We start from the raw sequence: 22514 nt of genomic DNA on the forward strand, positions 1-22514 counted from the left end.
TAAAACAGACAGTTTCTCTTTAAAATGAAATCTGTTGGCAAATAGATAAAGACTACATTAAAGTAACGCCAATGGAAACGTTTCCACCTCAGCCTCAGTATTAACATGTTGTGGTTTATCATACAGGTGGAACTTACTGTGACTCCTGTGAGGTTGGAACAGGCAGGTCACGGTCCTAAAAACAAAAATCAAAGTGTGTAAAAGTTAATGAAATGGTGAACAAACTTCACAAACCAGTCACGTGTGAGGACAGGCCAAACTGGATTTTGCAGCCAGCCCCAGTTGTCCCTCTCTACCATCCCAGTTTAGCTAAAATCAGAAGAAAAGACTGAATCAACAGAGCCGGACGAAACGGTTGCAGTGAGATGTTCGCTGTGTCCTATTTCAGGGGCCACGAGATGAATTTAGCCGAGAAATGTGACTTCCTGTTGGATCTTCTGTAAAGACAAACGTCCCAACGACGTCGTTTTAGTTTAATTCTTTGATTTTATAGATAAAACATCAAAAAAACTAAAGCTGATTCCTCATCCAGGAACTAGTTGATTAATGACTTTGCCTTGCTGGCATGTGACTTTCTCAAGCTTCTTTATTATTTCTGTTTCTGCAAATGTTTGTATTTATGACAGGTCACACGAGCTGTGGCTACAAGTATCCACGTGATGTTTCAGGGTAAATTTGTCAAGTGTCAGACTCATACCGATACCAGAATCTACTGTGGTGAATCCTCTCGGTCCAGCTTTAGTGTTCTGCCTTTAAAGTCACCTGCCTCTGATTTAGGACACAGCCTTGTTTTGTATCTGTTTCTGTCCGTCTGTGCTGACGGTCTTCGTTCTTTCTCTTGGACTAACGGGACAGCAAGGCGGGGTTTGTCGATATAATCTTGAATGTACTAAAAAAGGATCAGTCCGGGTCCAAAGCTTTTTGTTTTCTCCTTTTTTAAGCACCGCAGTCATGTTCGTCCTCACGGAAACAAGATGATCAAAAACTCTCAAGGTGCTATCGGAAATACAGGCCTGTTCGATTTCTCCTTCATAACGTTTTCCGGTCATCAACCCTCAGGTGTTTCAAGTTTACCGTACAAACTACGACACAACGAAGCCAGCGATTTGAAAAGAAAGAAATAAATCAGGGTTTTTTCTGCATCGATACTTAAATCACTCTCAGCTGATTAAGCTAGATCCCCCACAACTTTGACTTTTGTAGTTGTAGGCTTGTCCCTCGTGGCTTCCTGTAGCTTAGACACAGCATCATCACCCAAAGGATGTGATAGTCTGTCCCGACCCTCCATCACCACGTCTGAAGGTTTCATTTTTTTTTTTTTTTTTCGAAGAGGGAACTCAGAAAAAATCCCGACTCTATTACTTGAACTATATTGCATTGCTCACTGTTGAATGTCTTTATATGAAAATATACATTTATTAAAGAAAAGCAAACAAAAAACAAAGAGTTCCCTTTTGTTTTATGAGCAGGGCCGAGGTTTTTCAGAGTTTTATGACAGATGTACAGTATTCGTTACAGGCAAACGTAGAGCTACTTTAGGAGGGAACGAGGCGCTTTTTGAAACTTTTCTCAGAGATATGTTCGGATCTTTTCCTTCACAGAGGGCTTGTCTGAAATTGCACACATTATCATCTACAAGAGACTTGTGTTAATATTTACCTGTGATGTCCGCATATGCATCATGACTCACATTTACACAGAGATGTCGTATCTATCATATATATAAAGCTAAAAGATATTACAGTTTGAAGGGTTGTTTTGAGTCGTAGTCGCTGTTCTTTGACTGTTTTCATTTCCTCCCCCCCCCCCGAAACATTTAGACCAAAGATTTCAGTTCTTGTTAATCCTTCAGTTGTCAGATCATTGGTAAAGGGATGTTTCAGTGATGTTTTTATCTCCATTGCCTTGATATTATCACAACTCAGAAGATAAAACCATGTTGCGTGAATGAGTGTCCCGTACAGCTAGAACTGTTGGTTGATCTGTTTTATGTGTTGGAAAAGACTTCATACAGGTACTTTTTGTGGCATGTCAGGAAGAATTCATCTTTAAAAAATCCTCGCTCGATGATGTCCCAGTGGTGAAATCAATCAGATTGAAGTCAACCTGCACTCTTCAGTTTATGTGCTGTTGATGTAAACTGACTTCTGTTAAAAGAAAAACTACCAAAACTCACAGCTTTCTCACTCTCATGCTACTTGGTATATTTGCACACGATGACCGTAGCTGGAGTTTAGTTTGATTTGAAACTTAAAACTTTTCTATTTCTGTGTTGAAAAATGTCCTGCAGAAATCTCAAGCACACAAATATATTTTGGGGGATTTCAGACGAGGTTTTCTTTACATTTATGGCGATGCATTTTTTTTACATTTTAAGTAAAACGTCTTGTTTCATATGACTTCAGGGACTCTAGGGCTGGGATGATTAATAATAACTGTTTTCATTTGGATCTTATGTTTTGACACTAATTCTTCGTGTTTGGTGCATTTTAAAACGTCATCCTGTCGATGTCATCCACCAAGTGGAAATGCAGCAGGAGCTAAGGAAGGCCGACAGGGACAAAAGTGTTTTCAAAAGTTTTTAACACGTTAAGCGGCGATCTTGATATAATGTTAGCTTTCATTAATGATAACATCAACACTTACAGATCTGAGGTTTCTGCAGGATGATTTCCCTTCACTCCGCCACAACATGCAATATTCCCTTTTCTGTCAGCGAGGGGTTCGTGATGGAGGGGCGAGTGTTTTCCCTCAGGTGCGTCGACCCCCCCACAGTACAGATGTTTCTGGATGGGCTGGGTATCGCTCGTAGTAGTACTAAGAACAGGTGGAAAAGACAAGCAGTTAAAGAGGGTTAGTGGGACAAACCAAAATATCTGTTTTGTCAAGTTTACTTTCACAGACTGTTTAGTTGAGTTTTCACTCAACTCTAACTCAAATAACTCCAGGAAACAGGCGTAGGTTCACCTCTCAGAAAATAAAGGTACGTTTTGATTCAAACAAAGGTGCAGTCTCTGTAACAAACAGGTACAATAAGCCTCCTGTTACCTTTCTTTTCTGAGTTTTTATACTCACTATCACCCCAGGACTGTTAAAATAGCAACTGTCTGTTGTTCCTCTACTACTACTATTATTACTACAAATACTACTACTACTCTCCCTCGAGCAGTTCTGCAAAGTTTTATTTGCAGCCGGGTTTGAATATGTTTGTGATTCTCACGAGGAGTCGTGTTGTGTTCTTACCACTGCTTATCTGATCACAGTACCCAGCACAGCTTCGAGGAGTAACAGCTTCTTATATATATGAAAATAAAGATCTTTTGAAAAAAACAAACTTAAAAAAAAGATTTTAAAAAAAGTGTATATGACACCCACCCTCCCCCCTCCCCCCCTTTTAGCCCTTTTTGACATACGTACAGATCCAGCATGCATATTTGGTACTCTTGACTGTTGTTTTTTGTGTATAAAAGAAAAATGGTTAAAAAAGATGTCTTTGAAAAACAACTGTTATTTGTCTGTTTATGGTGTATTCAGATCTGAATTTAATATAGCAAATTGAACATCACTGCTTACAGCTGAAACAAGTTCCAGTCCTTTTTGTGTCAGTTGTTGAATGCTGTAACAGCGTAACACTGAGAAAGACGACCATCACTTTATACAACTTTATGTTTGCACGGCAGATTAACACATACATGTTTGAAGATATTGGGTTTGAATATTTATGTCCTTTAATATTAAACGTTTTCCTCACGTCACATCTTCTGTAAACTAGTCGGATCAAAGATTTTAAACCGTGGGGAGAGCAATCAAACAAACGTGTTGGTCATCTTCCACAATTTGATCTTGATGTAAAACTTTACCGTCCTCCGATTGAGACCGCTTCGTTCGAATAACTTAAACTTCGTAGAAATGTTTGCGGTCAGTAACGAAGGTGCAAACGGGCCCAAATCACCCAACTGTCCCAAATGTAAAAGACAAAATTCAGGCTGTAAAACAGAAACAAAGACTTCCTGTCTGGCTGACTGGATCTGGTCTCGTTCTCAGTGTTACCTCTGCCATACCTGCTACTGGCTTCTCTTGGTATTCTCTCTTTGAAATGGTTTTGACCCACCACAGTTCACTTTACTTTCTCGTATCGGTTGCAATAGTTTGTTGGTTGTAAATTCTCCATTTGTTTATGAGCTGAACTCATGTATGTTTATCAGTGGAGCTCCACCATATTCAGTTCTCTTGCAGAATAAAGAAAATATTTTGTTCAAATACAAACTTTTGAGTCTCTGCATTTTATTTTGATCAGCTGGTTAAACCTTTACAGCCAGGAGTGTTCGTACACTTAGGTGGTCCTTTAATAAGCATTAGTCCTTATAAGATGTTTATTAGCAACTGCTAATAAGGCTTTTTACATTTAACAATAGCATTATAAACACAGTTATAAGCACTTATAAGAAGCTTGTTCACAGTTTATAGACTGCTTAAGAACGTTTGAAAAATCCTAATGAGTTTGATATATATTTTTTTTTTTCTGGGAAAAAAAGAAAATGTTTTTTGAGTGAAAAAAAAATTTAGGTGAAAAACAAAACTTTTTTTGCAGAATTTTTTTCCCTCTGAAACCGAGTGAAAAGATTTTTTTCAGGAGAATATTTTGGTTCACCGTGTGAAAGACTGGAAAAACATTTCAGGAGAAAAACACAAAACAAAATTTTTTTACACAATTTTTTCTGAAAACAATTTCGGTTTCAATTTTTTTTCTTGTTGGAAATCAAGTGAAAGAAAAATCAGGGAAAAACAAAACAAAATTTCCCTACAGATTTTTTTCTCGGAAAAGTTTTCAGGAGAATTTGTTTCATGTCGAACAGAGTGAAAAAAAAAATGTGTGAAACCGGGTGAAAGAATTTTAGGAGAAAACCCCCCAAAAAAAATCTACAGAATTTATTCTGAAAAATAATTTCAGGAGATTTTTTTTTCTCCGTTTGAAACATTTTTTTAACAGAATTATTTCTAGAAAAAATATTTCAGGAGAATTTCTTTCTGTGTGAAACCGAGTGAAAACAAGCAAAACAAAATGTTTTTACAGAATTGTTTTTCTCACTCAAGTGAAAAGAAAAGTTTTATTTTTCTTGTTTGAATCCAAATAAAAAGAACATTTTTTCACTCAGTTTCACATGGAAAAAAATTATGTTCATTCTGTTTCAGACAAAAAATTGATTTTTTTTCAAGAAAAAAATTCTATGGAATGTTTTTTTCAATCAATTACACATAGAAAAAAAGATTTCCCCAAAAGTTTTCTCCAAAAGAAAATTCTATAGCAAAATGTTGTTTTTCTCCCAAAATTTTTTCACTCAGTTTCACATGGAAAAAAAAAATTCTAGAAAAAAACATCTGTAAAAAAAAGAAGTTTTTCTCCTAAAAAATGTTTTCACTCAGTTTCCTGCATGAAAAAAAACTCAGTGGAAAAAGTTTTGAAAAATAGTTTCCTGATGATCTTTCCCCAAAACATTTCTATAGAAAAATGTTGTTTTGTGTTTTTCTCCTGAATTTTTTTTCCACTCACTTTCACATTTAGAGCAAAATTCTCCTGAAAACATTTTCCAGAAAAAATTTTGGTAAAAAAAAATAATTGTGATATGATTTCTCTCCTGAAACTTTTTCCACTCAGAGAAAAAAAAATCTCCTGAAAAAAATTCTGATGGAAAAAAAGGACAAATAATTTCTACAGAATTTTCTTTTCACTCGGTTTCACATGGAAACAATTCTCCTGAATTCAGATTTGGTCACATTTTCAGAAGACTTATAATAAATTCATTACTGAAGCAAACTTTGTGAATGTTTTTGTGTTCACTTGTTCATCACAGAAACATGAGAGCTGGAGAAATCAACATTCTGTAGAATTTTTTTCCCCATGTCTTTTTAATGCGTGAAAACCGAGTGAACATTTTTTTTTGATGAAAACACAAAACTTTTTCTTTTTTTTAACAGAATTATTTCTCAAAAAAAATATTTCAGGAGAATTTCTTCCCATGTGAAACTGAGTGAAAATTTTTTCTGGAGATTTTTTTTTTCATGTGTGAAACCAGGTGAAAAATCTTCAGGAGAAAAACACACAAAAAAAATTCTACAGATTTTTTTTTCTGAAAAATAATTTCAGGAGAATTAATTTTTTAATGTGTCAAACCAAATTAAAAAAAATCTAAATATTTTTTCTGAGTTAATTTTTCAGGAGAATTTTTTTTATATGTGAAACTGAGTGAAAAGACCATTCTGTAGAAATTATTTGTGTCCGAGTGGAAAACAAATTCAGGAGAAAACCATTAAACAAAATTGTTTTACAGAATCTTTGTTTTACAGAAGTTTTTTGCTTTTGTGAAACTAAGCGGAAGAAAAAGATTCAGAGAAAACAAAACAAAATGTTTCTACAGAATTCAGGCAAATTTTTTTTCTCATTGTGAAAGCGAGTGAAAAGAAAGTTTAATTTTTCTTGTTTGAATCCAAATAAAAAGAACATTAAGAATTCTTTCACTCGGTTTGACATGGAAAATAAATTCCCCTGAAAACTTTTCCCAGAAAATAATTCTCCTGAAATTTTGCTCTGTTTTTCCCAGATTTGTCTTTCACTTGATTTCACACATGAAAAAAATAATTTCTCCAGAAAAACGGTTTGTCACTTGGTTGCACATGGAAAAAAATTCTCCTGAAAATTTTAAAAACAATTCTGCAAAAAAAAGAAAAGCTTTTTGTTGTTCACCTAAAATCTTCACTCAGTTTTCACACATGGAACAAAAAACATCATGTTGAAATTTTTTCCATGAAAACATTTCCAGAAAATCTTTTTTTAAAAAAAAGTCACACATCAAAAAATAAATTCAATTATTTTTCAGGAAAAAAAACAATTGATTCTATTTCAGACGGAGAAAAAAAACTTCCTGAACTTTTTCTCTAGAAATAATTCTGCAAAAAAAAAGTTTTGTGTTTTTTAAGAATATTTTTCACCCAGTTTTCACACATGAACAAAAAACCTTTTCTTGAAATTTTTTCTTTTCAATCAGTTACAACATAGAAAAAAAGATTCCCCCAAAAGTTTTCTTCCAAAATAGAAAAATTTTGTTTCGTGTTTTTCTCTCAAAATACTTTTTTTTCACTCAGTTTCCCGCATGAAAAAAAAGTTTAGAAAAATAGTTTCCTGATGATCTTTCCCAAAAACATTTCTATAGAAAATTTTTGTTTTGTGTTTTTCTCCTGAATTTTTTGTCCACTCACTTTCACATGTAGAAAAAAATTCTCCTGAAAACATTTTTCCAGAAAAAATTATGTATAAAAAATTGTGATATGATTTCTCTCCTGAAACTTTTTCCACTCAGAGAAAAAAAAAATCTCCCGAAAAAAACGGGAAGAAAAGGACACAAATGACTTCTACGGAATTTTCTTTCCACTCGGTTTCACATGGAAAACAATTCTGCTGAATTCAGATTTGGTCATATTTTCAGAAGACTTATAATAAATTCATTACTGAAGCAAAGTTCATGAATGTTTTTGTGTTCACTTGTTCATCACAGAAACATGAGAGCTGTAGAAATCAATATTCTGTAGAATTTTTTTGAGTGGAAAAAAAAACATTTAGGTGAAAACACAAAATGTTTCCTTTTTTTTCACAGAATTATTTCCATGTGAAACCAAGTGAAAGTTTTTCTGGAGAATTTTTTTTTCATGTGTGAAACCAGGTGAAAAAATTTCAGGAGTAAAACAAAAACAGGGAGATTTTTTTCTCCTTGTGAAACAGAATGAAATGGGTTTTTTTTCAGAATTTTTCCTAATGTGTGAAAAAATGATTTCTCTGACCAAATCTGAATTCAGGAGAATTGTTTTCCATGAAGTGAAAAGAACTTTCTGTAGAAATTATTTGTGTCCTCTTTTCCAAGCAAGTGGAAAGAGCATTTCAGGAGAAAAACACAAAACAACATTTTGTTAAGATTTTTTTGGGGAAAAGATCATCAGGAGAATATTTTCTGTGTAAACGACTGAAAAGAAGATTCCTTAGATTTTTTTTTATTGTTTTTCAAAAATTTTCCACCGAGTATTTTTCATGCAGGAAACTGAGTGAAAACACTTTTTAGTAGAAAAACACAAAACAACATTTTTTTTTTTTTTTTTTTTTTTTTTTACAGAATTTCTTCCTAGAAACTTTTTTTCATGTGAAACTGAGTGTAAAAAATGTAGGTGAAAAACACAGAACATTTTTTGGAAAATATTTTTTCTAGAAAAAAAAAATAATAATAATAATATTATAATAATAATATATTTTTCTAGAAAAAAAAAAATTTTTCTAGAAAAAAAATATTTTCCATGTAAAAACCGAGTGAAAAAAAGCTTTTCAGGAGAATTTCTTTTCATGTGTGAAAGAAGTAAAAAAAAATTTCAGTAGAAAAAAACAAAACTTTTTTTTCTCTAAAAAATTTCAGGGGATTTTTTTCCATGTGTGAAGCTGAGTGATAAATATTTTCAGTCAATGTGGGGAAGACTACGGTGGTGGTTGTGGACTTCAGGAGGAGAGGCCACCCACCTCTTCATGGGAGGAGCAGCTGTGCAGATGTATCCACCTTCAGATACCTGCACATCTCCAACAACCTCACGCGGGCCACCAACACAGCCAGCGTCATAAAGACGCCCGACCTCTTTTTACCAGTGTGTGGTGGCGAGCATGCTGACATCCTCCAGCACTGTTTGGTACGGGAACTGCTCTGCGGCTGACAGGAAGGCGCCGCAACGAGCGCTTAAATCTGCTCAGAAAGTAACCAACAGCAGCCTCCCTTCCTTGGAGGACATTTATGTCAGCAGGTGCAGAAGCAGAGCGTCTGGTATCATGAAGGACCCGACCCACCCGGCACACGAGTCAAAGTGCAGCTTCTTCCCAGAAGCTGTGAGACTCGCTGACTTAAAGTCTGTCCTCTGCACTGCTGCGACCACACACGGCTACTGATGCACTATTCTTTTAACATGCTGCCTCGTTTATAACAATGTGTTTGTAATAAATCATTTATTTATTAAAGGGTCTATTTTATTTATTAGACTGTAAGTGCTGTTTATTCTGTAAACTGCTGGAACATGAACAGGCTCATACAGTCACGGTCAAAAGTTTACATTCACTTGTAAAGAACATGTTTATAATGACAGTTTTCAGTTCCAATGATTTCTACAGCTCTCATGTTTCTGTGATGAATGAGTGAACACAAAAACATTCACAAAGTTTGCTTCAGTAATGAATTTAATTTAAGTCTTCTGAAAATGTGACCAGATCTGAATTCAGGAGAATTGTTTTCCATGAAACCGAGTGAAAAGAAAATTCTGTAGAAATTATTTGTGTCCTTTTTTCCGACAGAATTTTCTTCTGGAGATTTTTTTTTCTCTGAGTGGAAAAAGTTTCAGGAGAAAAATCATATCACAATTTTTTTACAGAATTTTTTCTGGAAAAACGTTTTCAAGACAATTTTTCTCCATGTGAAAGTGAGTGGAAAGAAAATTACAGGAGAAAAACACAAAACAACATTTTTCTATAGAATTTTTTTTGGGAAAAGATCATCAGGGGAAAATTTTTCTGTGTAAACGAGTGAAAAGAAGATTCCTTAGATTTGTTTTATTCATTTTTTTTTTTATTTTTCATGAGTGAAAACATTTTTTAGGAGAAAAACACAAAACAACATTTTTTTACAGAAATTTTTCCTAGAAAAAGTATTTTCCGTGTGAAACTGAGTGAAAAAAAAGTATTTTTTTTCTCTGTGTAACCAAGTGAAAAGATGATTCTATTCCATAGAATTTTTTCTGGAAAAATTTCAAGAGAATGTTTTTTTTTTTGCATGTGAAAATTTTTTGGGTGAAAAACACAAAACCTTTTTCCTTTTTTTGCAGAATTATTTCTAGAAAAATTTCAGCAAATGTTTTTTTCTGTCTGAAACAGAATGAACAGCATTGATTTCCATGTGAACCGAGTGAAAGGAACATTCTGTAGAAAGTATTTCTGTCCTGTTTTTTCTGACAGAATTTTTTTCAGGAGATTTTTTTTTCTCTCAGTGAAAAAAGTTTCAGGAGAAAAATCAAATCACAATTTTTTTACAGAATTTTTTGGGTGAAATCAATAGTGTGTGAGCCGGAGAGATTCCTCCTGCTGCAGCATTAATCCAGACTGTGCAGCCTTGAGAGTGGCCCTCACTTATTTAAAGACTGTTCTTCCCAGCAAGACTCCACATCATTATTCCGCTCTATATAAAGTTTAACTCTGTGTTTTCTCTCTTTATTAAACGGGTACGCGGCTCCTCTGTGGATCACAACACACAAACCTTGAAACACAGGGCGGGAAACCCCGCGGGAGCCAACTCTTAAAAGTACGGACTCGTATTTGATCTCCATCTTCTCTCACTCTCACACTTTGAATTACAAATTCCACTCAATTAATTTTACATTTTTGCTCCATTTCCCTTTTTTGGGCGTGTTAATTAAAAGCGGCGAGCGAGATTCAGAGCGGCTGTAATTAGATCTCGGCGAGACATTAAACAGAGCAGCAGGGCATGAATAACCGAGAGTTAACGGCTCCTTCTTCTTGTTCTCGCTGACGGACGTGCGTGACATGTGCCAATCAAACCACGGGAGCACACACACACACACACAGACACACACACAATACTGTGACTGTTGTGTTATAGATCTAATGTACTTACACACACGCACACACACACGTTTCATTACTTTCTGTTTTTCATCATGTCTAGTGATTGAAATAACCGGTGGTGGAGGAAGTATTCAGATCTTTCACTTCAGTAAAACTTAAGAAGACCACAATCTAAGAACACATCACTGCAATTATAGGTGACAGTATGTATTTCAATTTTTACCTAAAATACAGAAGCCTTATCAGCAAAATGTACATCAATTATTACTTACTATTCCAAATGGTCTATTTCAGAATTTAATTATCATCAGTGTAATATCCATTTAGTGTGATAGGATTATTATTATGGATGTTGCAAAGGTGCAGGAAATTTGTACTCTACGTACTTTTTGATAGATTAGTTTGTAATAAGGCGCCATAAACTAGTAAATATAGTGGAGTAGATGTGTGAAGGAGCACAAGATCAAAAAGTCAAGTAAAAGTATCTCAAAAGTAGAGAATATATTTAGGAAAATGTCCCAGCGTCTCGTTATAAATGTTGAAACACCGTCACAAACCAGCCCGTCCATGTCAGGAAAAAAACCACCAGAGACTGCAACTATGTTTCTTGTTAAGTGGCGACCTCTAGTGGTCGTAGTAATTACTATGGCAGTAAAGGAGGAAGTCAGTCACGTAATACGAAGAGTGAAAAAGTCCATGAAGGAAAGACGTCGGGGACGGTTGTGTCAGTCAAACGAACTCAGGAGTTTCACCCAGAAGACAGCTGTTCATGACCCGTGTCATGACGTTCTGTAGATAACGTTGTTATTTTAACCCAAACCACAGTGCCTTCCTAAACCTGACCAGATTGCAAGCGTATGGAGATGTTGTATGTGTGGTGTGGTCCCTCATCCTGCTGTTACTCCAGAAATGTTGTAATGCAGATATACATTTTTTTCACTGTTGCAATGTGAAAAAAATTCTCTTGGTTTCACACATTAAAGGAATATTTTTCATCGTTTCATGCATGAAAATAAAGCAAAAAAACTGCCCTTGAGAAAAAAAAGAATTCACTCTGTTGCACATGAAAAAAGTTTTTTTTCCTCCTGACATGTTTCGTTCACCAGATTTCACCCCTAAAGAAAAACATTTTTCCTCCTGAATTCTTTTTTTTCCACCCAAACATGGTAAAAATATATATATATATATATATATATATATATATATATATATATATATATATATATATATATATATATATATGTATACATATATATTTCCAGGCATTCTTTCCACTCTGTTTCATACATTTAATTAAAAAAAAAAAATTCTCCAGAAAAAAAAAAAAACTCCAGAAAAAAAATATTCTCCAGAAAAAAAAATCTCCAGAATTTTTTTTTTCCTGAAATGCTTCAGTCACCACTCAAACATGGTAAAAACCAAAAAGAAAAATCTTTTTTGGACTGTTTCATACATTACAGAGTAAAATAACATTTTTTTCATTTTTTTTTTTCCATTCAAACATGGTAAAACAAAAGAAAAATATGTCCAGGCATTCTTTCCACTCTGTGAAAAAAAAAATTTCTCCAGAAAAAAAACATTTCTCCAGAATTTTTTCTTTTCTGAATTTTTTTTTTACCAGGTTTAACCCCTAAAGAAAAAAGTTTTTTTCCTCCTGAATTCTTTTTCCACCCAAACATATATGTATATATATATATATATATATATATATATATACACATATATATATACATATATATACATATATACATATATACATATATACATATATACATATATATATATACATATATATATATACATATATATATATACATATATATATATATATATATATATATATATATATATATATATATATATATATTCATTCATTCATTCAGGCATTATTTCCACTCTGTTTCATACATTTAATAAAAAAGAAAAATTCTCCAGAAAAAAAAATTCTCCAGCTTCATTCACCAGGTTTCACCCCTAAAGAAAAAAGTTTTTTTCCTCCTGAATTCTTTTTAATCACTCAAACATGGTAAAAAACAAAAAGAAAAATCTCCAGGCATTTTTTTGACTGTTTCATAAATTACATAAAAGAAAAAAATCTCCCCCCCAAAAAATGTCTCCAGAAAAAACGTCTCCAGAGTAAAATAACGTTTTTTTCATCCTGAATTATTTTTTTTCCATTCAAACATGGTAATACAAAAGAAAAATATGTCCAGGCATTATTTCCACTCTGTTTCATACATTTAATTTTAAAAAAAAGAAAAATTCCCCAGGAAAGAAAACAGAAATTCTCAAAAAAAAAACAATCTCCAGAATTTTTTTTTGGAGAATTTTTTTTTTTTCTGAAATGTTTCTTTCACCAGGTTTCACCCATTTAAAAAAGTGCTTTTCCTCCTGAATTCTTTTTTCCCCACTAAAACATGGTTAAAAAAACAAAAACATCTCCAGGCATTCATGAAAAAAGTAAAGAAATCCACCTAAAAAAAAAAAATACTTGGTTTCACACATTAAATATATTTTATGGTTTCATGCATGAAAATAAAGCAAAAACCTGCCCTTGAGAAAAAAAATTCACTCTGTCACACAAAAAAAGTTTGTTTTTTTCCTGAAATGTTTATTTCACCAGGTTTCCCCCATTAAAAAAGTGCTTTTCCTCCCGAATTCTTTTTTTCTACTCAAAAATGGTTAAAAAAAGAAAGAAAGAAACTTCCCAGCATTTTTCCCCACTCTGTTGCATACACTAAATAAAAGATTTTTAAAAAATCTTCCAGGAAAAAATAATTCTCCAGAAAAAAAATCTCCAGAATTTTTTTCCCCCCAGAAACTGTTTTCACTTGGTTTCATACATTAAAGAAATATTTTTCATCATTCATGAATGAAAATAATGCAAAAAACTGCCCTTGAGAAAAAAATCACTGTTTCACATATGGAAAAAGTTTATTTTTTCTCCTGAAATGTTTCTTTCACCAGGTTTCACCCCTGAAGAAAAACATTCTTTTCCTCCTGGATTTTTTTTTTAAACCCGAACATGGTACAAAAAAATAAATAAAAAAATCTCAATGAAACATACATTAAATAGAAAAATAAAAAAAATCTCCAGAAAATTGAATTTCATTCATGAAAAAAAAATGGTTACCTCTGAAGAAGAAAGTCTTTTTCCTCCTGAATTCTTCTTTTTTTTAAAAAAAAAAATAATAATAATAATAATAATAATAATAATAATAATAATCTCCAGGCATTTCTTTTCACTTGGTTTCATACATCAAATCAAAGAAAAAAAATTCTCCAGAAAAAAGAATGAATCCAGAAAGTGTTTCATTAAAAAAAAAGGAAAAAAAGATTCATCTTTAAAAAAAAATCTCTAAAATGTGTTTGTTTTTCACGTTTTTTCACAGGTGAAAAAAAAGTAAGAATTTAAATTATCCTGGTAAAGGCTTTTTTTCCCACCACTTCTCAAGTCATAAACACCGGAGGGAAAACAATTGCGACCGGATGACAGGGACTGTACTCTGACAGTTATCCTGACCAATGCTGATTTTCTTTGCCACTCCAGCGTTCTGCTGGGTTTCAGCAGCGTACTGTGCAGTAAAGACACCAGTAATCCACCTGAGCTGTCTGAGGAGTGTAGCAGTGACGGCAGTGTGGAGCTGCATCTCATCACTTTGCTGGAAAACACTGTATTTTTCACATGCCTGTTTTTTGAATTGTTTTTTTAATGTGATGCTCTCACCTTGTTATTTTAGTAGGTGTGTGTTTGTGTCTGTCTGTCCCGTCTCAGACTCATGCTGCGCTTCTTGCTCAGTTTCCTTCTCCTGGACGATCTTCAGCCCTGATCAACACAAACAAACAAACAAACAAATAAGGTCAGATTGAAATTCACCTGTGTGACTCTGCAGAGAAAAAAACCTTCCAAACTGCAGACAAGCAGACCAAACTTTATATCACATTGAATGTCAGCACATTTCAGAGTGTGAATAAACAACAACATGCAGTAAAAGGCTGCAGGCCTTTTCCAGCCATTGTATAACTTTGAAAACAGGGCAGAAGTTTCAGAGGTCTGGAGCAGAAATCTGAGCCCCCAGTGAGCTAGACTGGATGGAGTCCTCAGCTGACATTCCTCCAGATGTACAAGTATGTGTGATGAAGACATAACAGTGGAGAGAGCCTGTACGGGCCTAAATGGGCAGGCTGGGGACGGGGTAATGGCTCCGAGGACTGGTGGGGACCTCCAAAACCCACCACACTCACTTTCTAATGAGCATTTTCAAAAGAGGCATCAGAGCTCTGCTTCATGCTGAGCTCGTTCTAATGAGTGTGCAGACCGGCGTCCGCTGGGAATATGAGCCCCCGTCGTCTCCTCTTAAGGGGTAAAGCTGGAGGTTTTTATGTTTTTAAGGATGGAACTGAACTGAGAAACGTTCTCCTCGGTGTCCTTGGCTCTTGGAAACACGCTGCCCCCTCTCAGCATGTAAAGGAAGAAATGATTCACCAGTGAGCCCGTGGCTAATTTTAGATACAAGAATGATTAAAATATATAGGATGGAGGTGTTCTGGGAACTGAGTTCTCTGTGCCTGAAGTAAAATAACATTTTCTCAGGCAGCCAGTCCACCGACACATCGTATTTATCTCTTGTGACGTGACGTGATGGAAAAAAATAACAGTTTACAAAACAGAACGATGATTCTGTCACCACGACACAAAACAACAGAAAACAGACGGAAAGATCGGAGGTAATTTTAAAGTCTGCTAAAAAATAATAGAGATCCTTAAAGTTAGGAGTTTTTATTCAAATCGTGTGTCAGCTTCTCAGCAGCGTAACAATCTGTGCTCGAGCTGCACAGAAAATGAGTAACGTGTTGCATCTGCATCACTTCATCAGTGTTTTCCAGTAACGTCTTATATAATAGAAGATGTTTTTTCAGATATAGTTGTAGAGCCCAGAAATACTGGACAGAATAAACCTACTTTTGAGAGAGAAATTAATAAAGTATTAGCAAACTTCTCCCAGAGGTAACTGGAGCCCAGTACAGTCCTGGGGCAAAAATAAAATACAGTTTTGTGCCGTTGGCATGTATTCGCCTCTCAACATCTCTTATTAACTTTTAAAATAAGGAGGAATTGCACATTTTCTCATTTGGTTTTACTAAGGAGGTTTGAAAATGAAGAAAAATATGATGTGTATGATTGTCTTCAAGATTTATGATGGATTAAAGACATTAAGTATAGATTTCATGTCACCTAGAAAATATTTACAACATGTGTTTCTTTCAGAATTCTGAAGCATCACAACAAAAATAATCAGTTAACTTTCAATGAAAACAGAAAAAAATAAACTTTGATGGTCACATGTTGCGAGTCGCCGGAGGACACCAGCGGACATTTCCATCCATTTTTGTTGCGTCAAAAGTGAATGTGGGGACTTGGGGACAAAAAAAAACCCTCAAGGCATTTATTTTCACTCTGTTTCATACATTAAATCAAAGAAAAAAGTTTCTCCAGAAAAAAAAATTCTCTAAAAAAAAAAATATATCCAGAAATGTTTTCTGAGAAAAACAATCTCCGTTTTTTTCTCCGGAATTTTTTGTTGTTGCTTCGTTTCATTCATGAAAAAAGTTTAAAATTTACCTGAAAAAAATCACTTCACACATTAAAGAAATATTTTTCATCGTTTCATGCAGGAAAAATAACGGAAAACACTGCCTGTGAGAAAATAAATCTCCAGGCATCGTTTTCCACACAATTATCCCGAGAAAAAAAATTATCCCCGAAAAAAGTCTCCAGGAAAAAAAAAAAATCTCAAGAAAAAAAATCTCCAGAATCAAAGAATAACATTTTTAACGGGAAAAAAAAACTCTGAAATTTTTTTTTTTTTTGTGGCGACCAAAACCGGTTATTTTTCACAGGGAGTCGGACCGTCTCCATCTGTGAACGTGACGACCGAACATGACTCAAAACCAAACCATGATGTTTTCCTAAAGCCAGCCAGTGTTGGGTAACGTTACAGTAACTCATTACGTTACAAGATTACTGCCATTAAAAAGTAACTCTCAGTAACTGAGTAAAGTGACGCATTAGAGTACTTTAGAGTTCCCAGAAATAACCTCTTTGCAGCTCATTGCACATGTGGGTTATATTGTCCAGACTGCGTGTAGCCAACTGAACATGAACCTTTTAAATGTGTTGACTCGACCGTCATTTTGTAACTCTGCAGACTGATAATGTACATTTAGGCTGTTTAAAACAACAACAGATGTTTGAGGGCCATATTAAAATAATAATCTGAGAATGATGTAGTAATGTTGCGAGCATAAAGTAAAACTTCTCAGTAAAACTTCTGTCCTGATAGTTGCTACAAATAAGTCATTTGTTCTTTTTTAATTAATATAATAAATGATGAAATTAAAAAATGGACCTGGCATGTCTGTGAGACTCTGGAGCAAGCAGTCATCACTTCTGCAGCCGAGCTGAGAAATGTTGTTCCTGCTGTTTCTGTGTTCAGTCTGCAGAGGTCTGTTCATCCAGAGGACGTGCATGTGTTTACAAGTACATCATATATATACAGTGTGAATATAGGAAATCAGTTTCGAATCAACTCGTTCTGTTGACATAATAAACTGAGGAAAAGTTGGACGAGGAGCAAACGGGGACGGGTGGAGGAAAAACAAGCCGCAGTGTGAGAGCAGATGGGGACAGTGTGGACTCCGGTGCTGCAGTGTCACGATTCATGAATTGATATGGCATCAACAAATAACTCGGAGAAATTCTTTACTTTCTATTATTTATGACTTTAACTGAAGTACAAAGAAGTCAGAGATCTTATTTCAAAGTCAATCTGTCAGCGTGTCATGTGCTGCAGCAGCAAGAAGAATCAATCAGATGTTGTCTTTATTTTTAAACTCTCAGTTATCCTCACGTGGCCCCGCGTGGCCCCGCGTGGCCCCGGAGAGCAAAACTAAACCGTTATAAAGAGTCGACGATTAGGAGCACTGCCATGAATCTACAGGACTTCAAGTTGGAGGGAGACTCGTTGTCGTCTGCAGCTCAGGGGCCCATTAACCATCAGCGTCCCTCCTCTGGACTCTGCTGCGACACTGACGACACATTTTGAAAACTTAATCCCAGAAATCTTTGGAAAGGCTGAGTGAAGGTCCCAAAGATGATAAATCTGTGAGGGGAAATGTCTCAAAAAGTTAGTTACTTTGCAGATTCAGATTACGCGTCACCAGTAAGATTTTGCTGTGGGCGGGACACTGTGTGAGAGGACGTTACATCAGGGCCAAAATCGGCTTTTATCAGCAGTCCGAGAGAAAAACACCGATACTGATAATCAGAAAAATGCTGAATATCAGCCCCGATAATCGGCCAGGCTGATAAATGGTCCATCCCTAACACCAGGGTTTGAGTTACGTGGGAGCCGATGGGAGCTGAGTGCTGCTGTGTGTGTGAAAGTCATGGATATGGACCACGTGATGAAGTGATGAATGTCACTAGTAACAGCGATACCCCAGACTCCCTTACAAATCGAGTGATTTTAAGAGTTTTTGCATCATCAGGAGAAACTTAATCAACTTTGTGAAACGGCTGTGGCAAATTTTAACTCATTGGTGCCTTCTTGTAAATTCAGCATTTAGTACAAAACATTAAGATGTTTCTTAGTGTCAGTTTCTTCATGGCATCGCTGTAGCAGCCTGAGAGTCGCCAGACTCCCTTAGAAAAACGCTCAATTTTAACTTCTTGCATTCCGAGAAACCGTGTAAATGTTGTGAAACGCTGACTACGACACATTCTTAACTATACCATTGTATTCACTGTTATCTTATTTATATATTTCTGACCTAACGTTGGTCAGGATTAGTTATTTTAGAGACCCCCACAAAGCTCGTACTACAACTCGAATATGGATCTTCATCAAACCCGTCAGTGATGTTACTGGACTTAGCTCACAAGACAGCGAGTCGGGAGGTCTGTTCGAAGGCGTCCTTCAGCGCTGAACCTCTTGTGAAGCTGTAATATTTGCCTCATTCTCCAACAAAGCCTAACCAACAGACCAACAGTCCATGACTTCTCAGCACACAGGCTACTTGAACACTTCCTCCTCAGAACAAGATGGCTCAAAGGCCACGACCAGAAGTCAAACAAAGAGTCAGATATTTTGCCTTCATCTGTAAAACCCCCAGTGCCACCATCACTCCCATTAAACTGTGCATGTAACCGCACACACAAAGACACGTCACAGTCTTTTGTTCACAGCGTCTCTGCACAATCAGGGAAGTTAATTGCCTCGTACGAGCTCATCCTGCATTGATCATACAGAAACCACGACACACATCCAATTAGCATATCAATTAAGAGAGCTTTATCAGGGCTTCAGAGGGATCCGAGCCTGTCGCAGACACTTCATCTGCAGCATCACGAGACTGAGATATCAGCAGGTATGTTGTTTGACAAGATTAATGACTTTAATCTACAGATCTGGAGCAGGACAGCTGGCGGGGAACAAAAGAAGCTTCATAAAGACGACTGCAGCTCAATGTATGGATGAGCAGACAAAGATTTACTCCATCTGTGTGCTCAGGATCTCCGTCATATGTGGAGTGGAGATGAAAAACCAAAGACGCTCTGCAGGTTTCAATCATCAGAGATCAGCCGTGTTCAAGAAGCCAAACTCCATCGAATACATTAAGTCTTAATGTGGTTTTCTCTGAATTTCTCTCGTGTTTTTTTTTCCACATCAGAGGAAAGAAACAGAAACATCTTGAGCTGCAGATAAAATCCTCTACAGGAGCAGTCAGCTGGGATTTTGACACCTCGGTATTTCAGGCACAAAAAGACTCTTCATACACGATCATTACAGAAAGAATACATGACGGTATCATATATATAATATAAAATATTTGTATCATGCAGCACACATATCATATCCTGTAAAATAATCCAGCACCTTTCTTTCCGTTCTCAGTTTGTCTTGGTGTTGTAAAATACAAATGCTGGCTGCCATAAAACAGAGAAAAGACGACAACACAGTGACGAGCTCGCCGGCTACACCACAGTGTGTAGCTAACGTCAGAGGAGATGACAGACGAGAGCGAGACACACTGGAAAAGACTCATTTTATTGATGCATTTTTGCAGATTTTTGTACTTTCTTTTACTTTGTAAATGTAAAATCATGAACAAAACATTTCTAAATAAATATCTACATATTTTAGTCTCCGAGAGAACAAACGTGTTTTTATAGTTTCATCTGAAATCTGCCTACGTTGGTATTTTTCCTAATTGTGACGTTGTGTTTTGGAGTATCTTCAAATACTGAATACGCTGACGACTACGAAATACACTCGCCGGCTTCCTCACGCATCGTCATGACGTAATGATGTCATCACGAGGGCGGAGACAGAAGCTTCAGCTTTCTGCTGCAAAACGAACGGGATGGTCGAGCTCTTCAGTTTGTCTTTCAGATCGATCGAAGTCGACCGTGTGAGCAACGATCTCCAGCGGGCGGTTGAGGGCCGCGTCCCAAACTACAGACACACAAAGTGACGACTGATATAAAAGAAGCTGTGAAGATAGAAACAGTCCAAAAGACGTCCTCAGTGGGTTGTTGAGAGGAGAAGCACCACAAACAAGTCCCATTCATCAGGCTGGAGGCAGAACCGCCCACAACAGAACTTTAAGCTCAGTGACGGATGTTTCTTCCTGAAATGCATCCTGGGAGTCAAACTTTGTCTCTCTGTATAGTTTTGTGTCCGCAGGCTCGAATCTTTGATGTTTATCAGACATTCAGACACAGTTGTTCATCTGTGGCACTGATGTTCAACCAGGACAGTTTCACATCTATCTGAGGTTTGATTTACTCCGACTGTCTGTCATCCGACTTCATCTGAGCAGAAAATGAAACGAGACTTTTACTCCAACAACCCCGAACGCCCCCAAAACATCTCCTCCAACTTTGTCACTCTATTTCAGCCGATGCACGCGTCTCAGCGCTGCATAAAAGTTTCCAGCTCATTACTCCCGCTCGCTGGATTCTTCTCCGCTTTGTTGAAGTGGACGTTTTCACATGTTGACTCTCGTTCAGCGGAGCCTCCACGTCTGCTGCACTTCTGTTAGTCGAGACCCTTCACAGATTTCCCCGATTCTGCCGTTGATCTCGGCTGTCAGGCCTTTTTTTTGCAGATTTTCAAAATGTTCAGATGCTTTTGAGAGAGTCGGCTGCAGCACTCAGACGGTTTCATGACAGTTTCTGTGTGAGGAAACCTTTCAGTCCTCAGCTCGCCTTTATGTCTGTCCTGAGGATGACTGTCGAGAGTCGGACGGAGCTAAATGTTAGTGTGTTAATTAAAAGCTCCTTAAACACATTCACATACTAATGGGACTCTTAATTATTACAAGAAAGTCAAATAAGTTGATTTATAGTGTGAAGACAGCATTAAAGTTCTGGTTTCAGAGGAGGGGAACGAAAAATTCAGGTCACTGTGAATTAAACTAATATTTAAAAAAGTAGATATCTGATATTTTCTGATGGTTAATGATGTGTTTTGTATCTTTATTGCCTTATGATTGAGAAATTGTTCAACTCTTGCATTTTTAAGGAGAATATCAACAGATTATATTAAAAAAGAAAAAACATTTACGTCAGTACTTTTTCAGTCCTGATTTGTATTTTAAGATTTTGCTCCAACAACTTTCCCCCAAATCACAGAGCAGAGGAGTTTGTGTGTTGAAGAGGTGAAACTCAGGGTAAAAAGTTCACGCGCTCCATACTGAACTTGAGACGACCTAGATATCAACATTTTTAGAAATTCAGAGCTTCTGCGTTGTGGATCTGAGCAGCTGGACAGTGCGAGAACACTGTCAAGAGGGATTTTAATAAGTGAATAACATTGCAACTCTGGGCCGATGTGAGGTTTTATAAATATCTACAGTCACAAGTTTAAATCCCAAAACAGTCAATATTTTTCATGAAGTTGTACTCGAGTGCAGCTCTTCTTTAACAGGATATTCCCCGAAAATCAACAATAAATGCGACTCGTGACCCAGACATGTGGGTCGCAGAAGTTTTTCTTTGAGTCGACTATTGAAGATTTTTATCTACAGTTCAGTTCAGAACTTATACATCCTGTGCTTCATCTGTAAATCAGGAGGTCTCGGAGCAGAGAGAGGAAGCGAGAGAGAAGAAGTCACGGGACACATCACGGTGCCTGGAGCACTGGATACCGCCGCGGCGCTCGCTGTTACAATGAGAGTAACTTCAATGAGAAATAAAAGGAGGAAGCAGAAGAAGAATTTAAAACGTGGATTGTTTTACGAAGAGGACATTTTAAAAAGCCTGTTAATGCCGCCTAAATGAGTTCATTTGATTTAAGGATTCATTCTTAAGAACAAATCTTATGAAGTGGCTGGTTATTAAAGACAATATAATACAGAAGTGGCAGTAAAAATGGTCACGAACGTTCATTTATGCACATTTTCAAGACCTACTGTGAAGTTGGGTTGCGATGGTTTGTCATTTTACAAAAGTAGGTCGCCAGAAAAAAAATGTCCTTGTGTCTGTTTTGTTTCACAGCCTTCCTCATACCAGGAATGAACTCCTGAGTCCTCGTGGAAAAATACTTTGACTGGATTCAAACTCTAAGTCTTAAAATGTGTGAGTTTTACTTTAGGAGTTAAAATCACAGTGTTGCCTAAACCTCTAAATTCCCAGGAAAAAATACGAGGGCATGACCTCAGCGTCCTCGAAGCAGTGACTGCTGAGGCTGTCAGGTTCCTCCCATCAAAATTATACGCTTGAACACCATTTAAAGTGTGAGGAGCTCAAACTTCTTCCCTTAGAGGAACATTTCACCCAAAAATGAAAATGAAG

General features: G+C 36.2%; 1 long non-coding RNA gene across 2 annotated transcripts in view; it reads right to left on the bottom strand.

The window, feature by feature from the left end:
* Positions 1-22514, bottom strand: part of LOC141004516 (uncharacterized) — a 70802-nt gene that overhangs the window by 4785 nt on the left and 43503 nt on the right. For both annotated transcript variants that reach the window (XR_012179819.1, XR_012179820.1), the window contains exons 2-4: positions 14382-14480; positions 2647-2817; positions 138-175 (exon numbers count right to left, since the gene is read on the bottom strand). This is a non-coding gene — a long non-coding RNA (uncharacterized lncRNA). The remainder of the gene's footprint in view (positions 1-137; positions 176-2646; positions 2818-14381; positions 14481-22514) is intronic.

This window comes from Pagrus major, chromosome 11, assembly GCF_040436345.1.
Source record: "Pagrus major chromosome 11, Pma_NU_1.0".
In the NCBI taxonomy this organism is placed as follows: domain Eukaryota; kingdom Metazoa; phylum Chordata; class Actinopteri; order Spariformes; family Sparidae; genus Pagrus; species Pagrus major.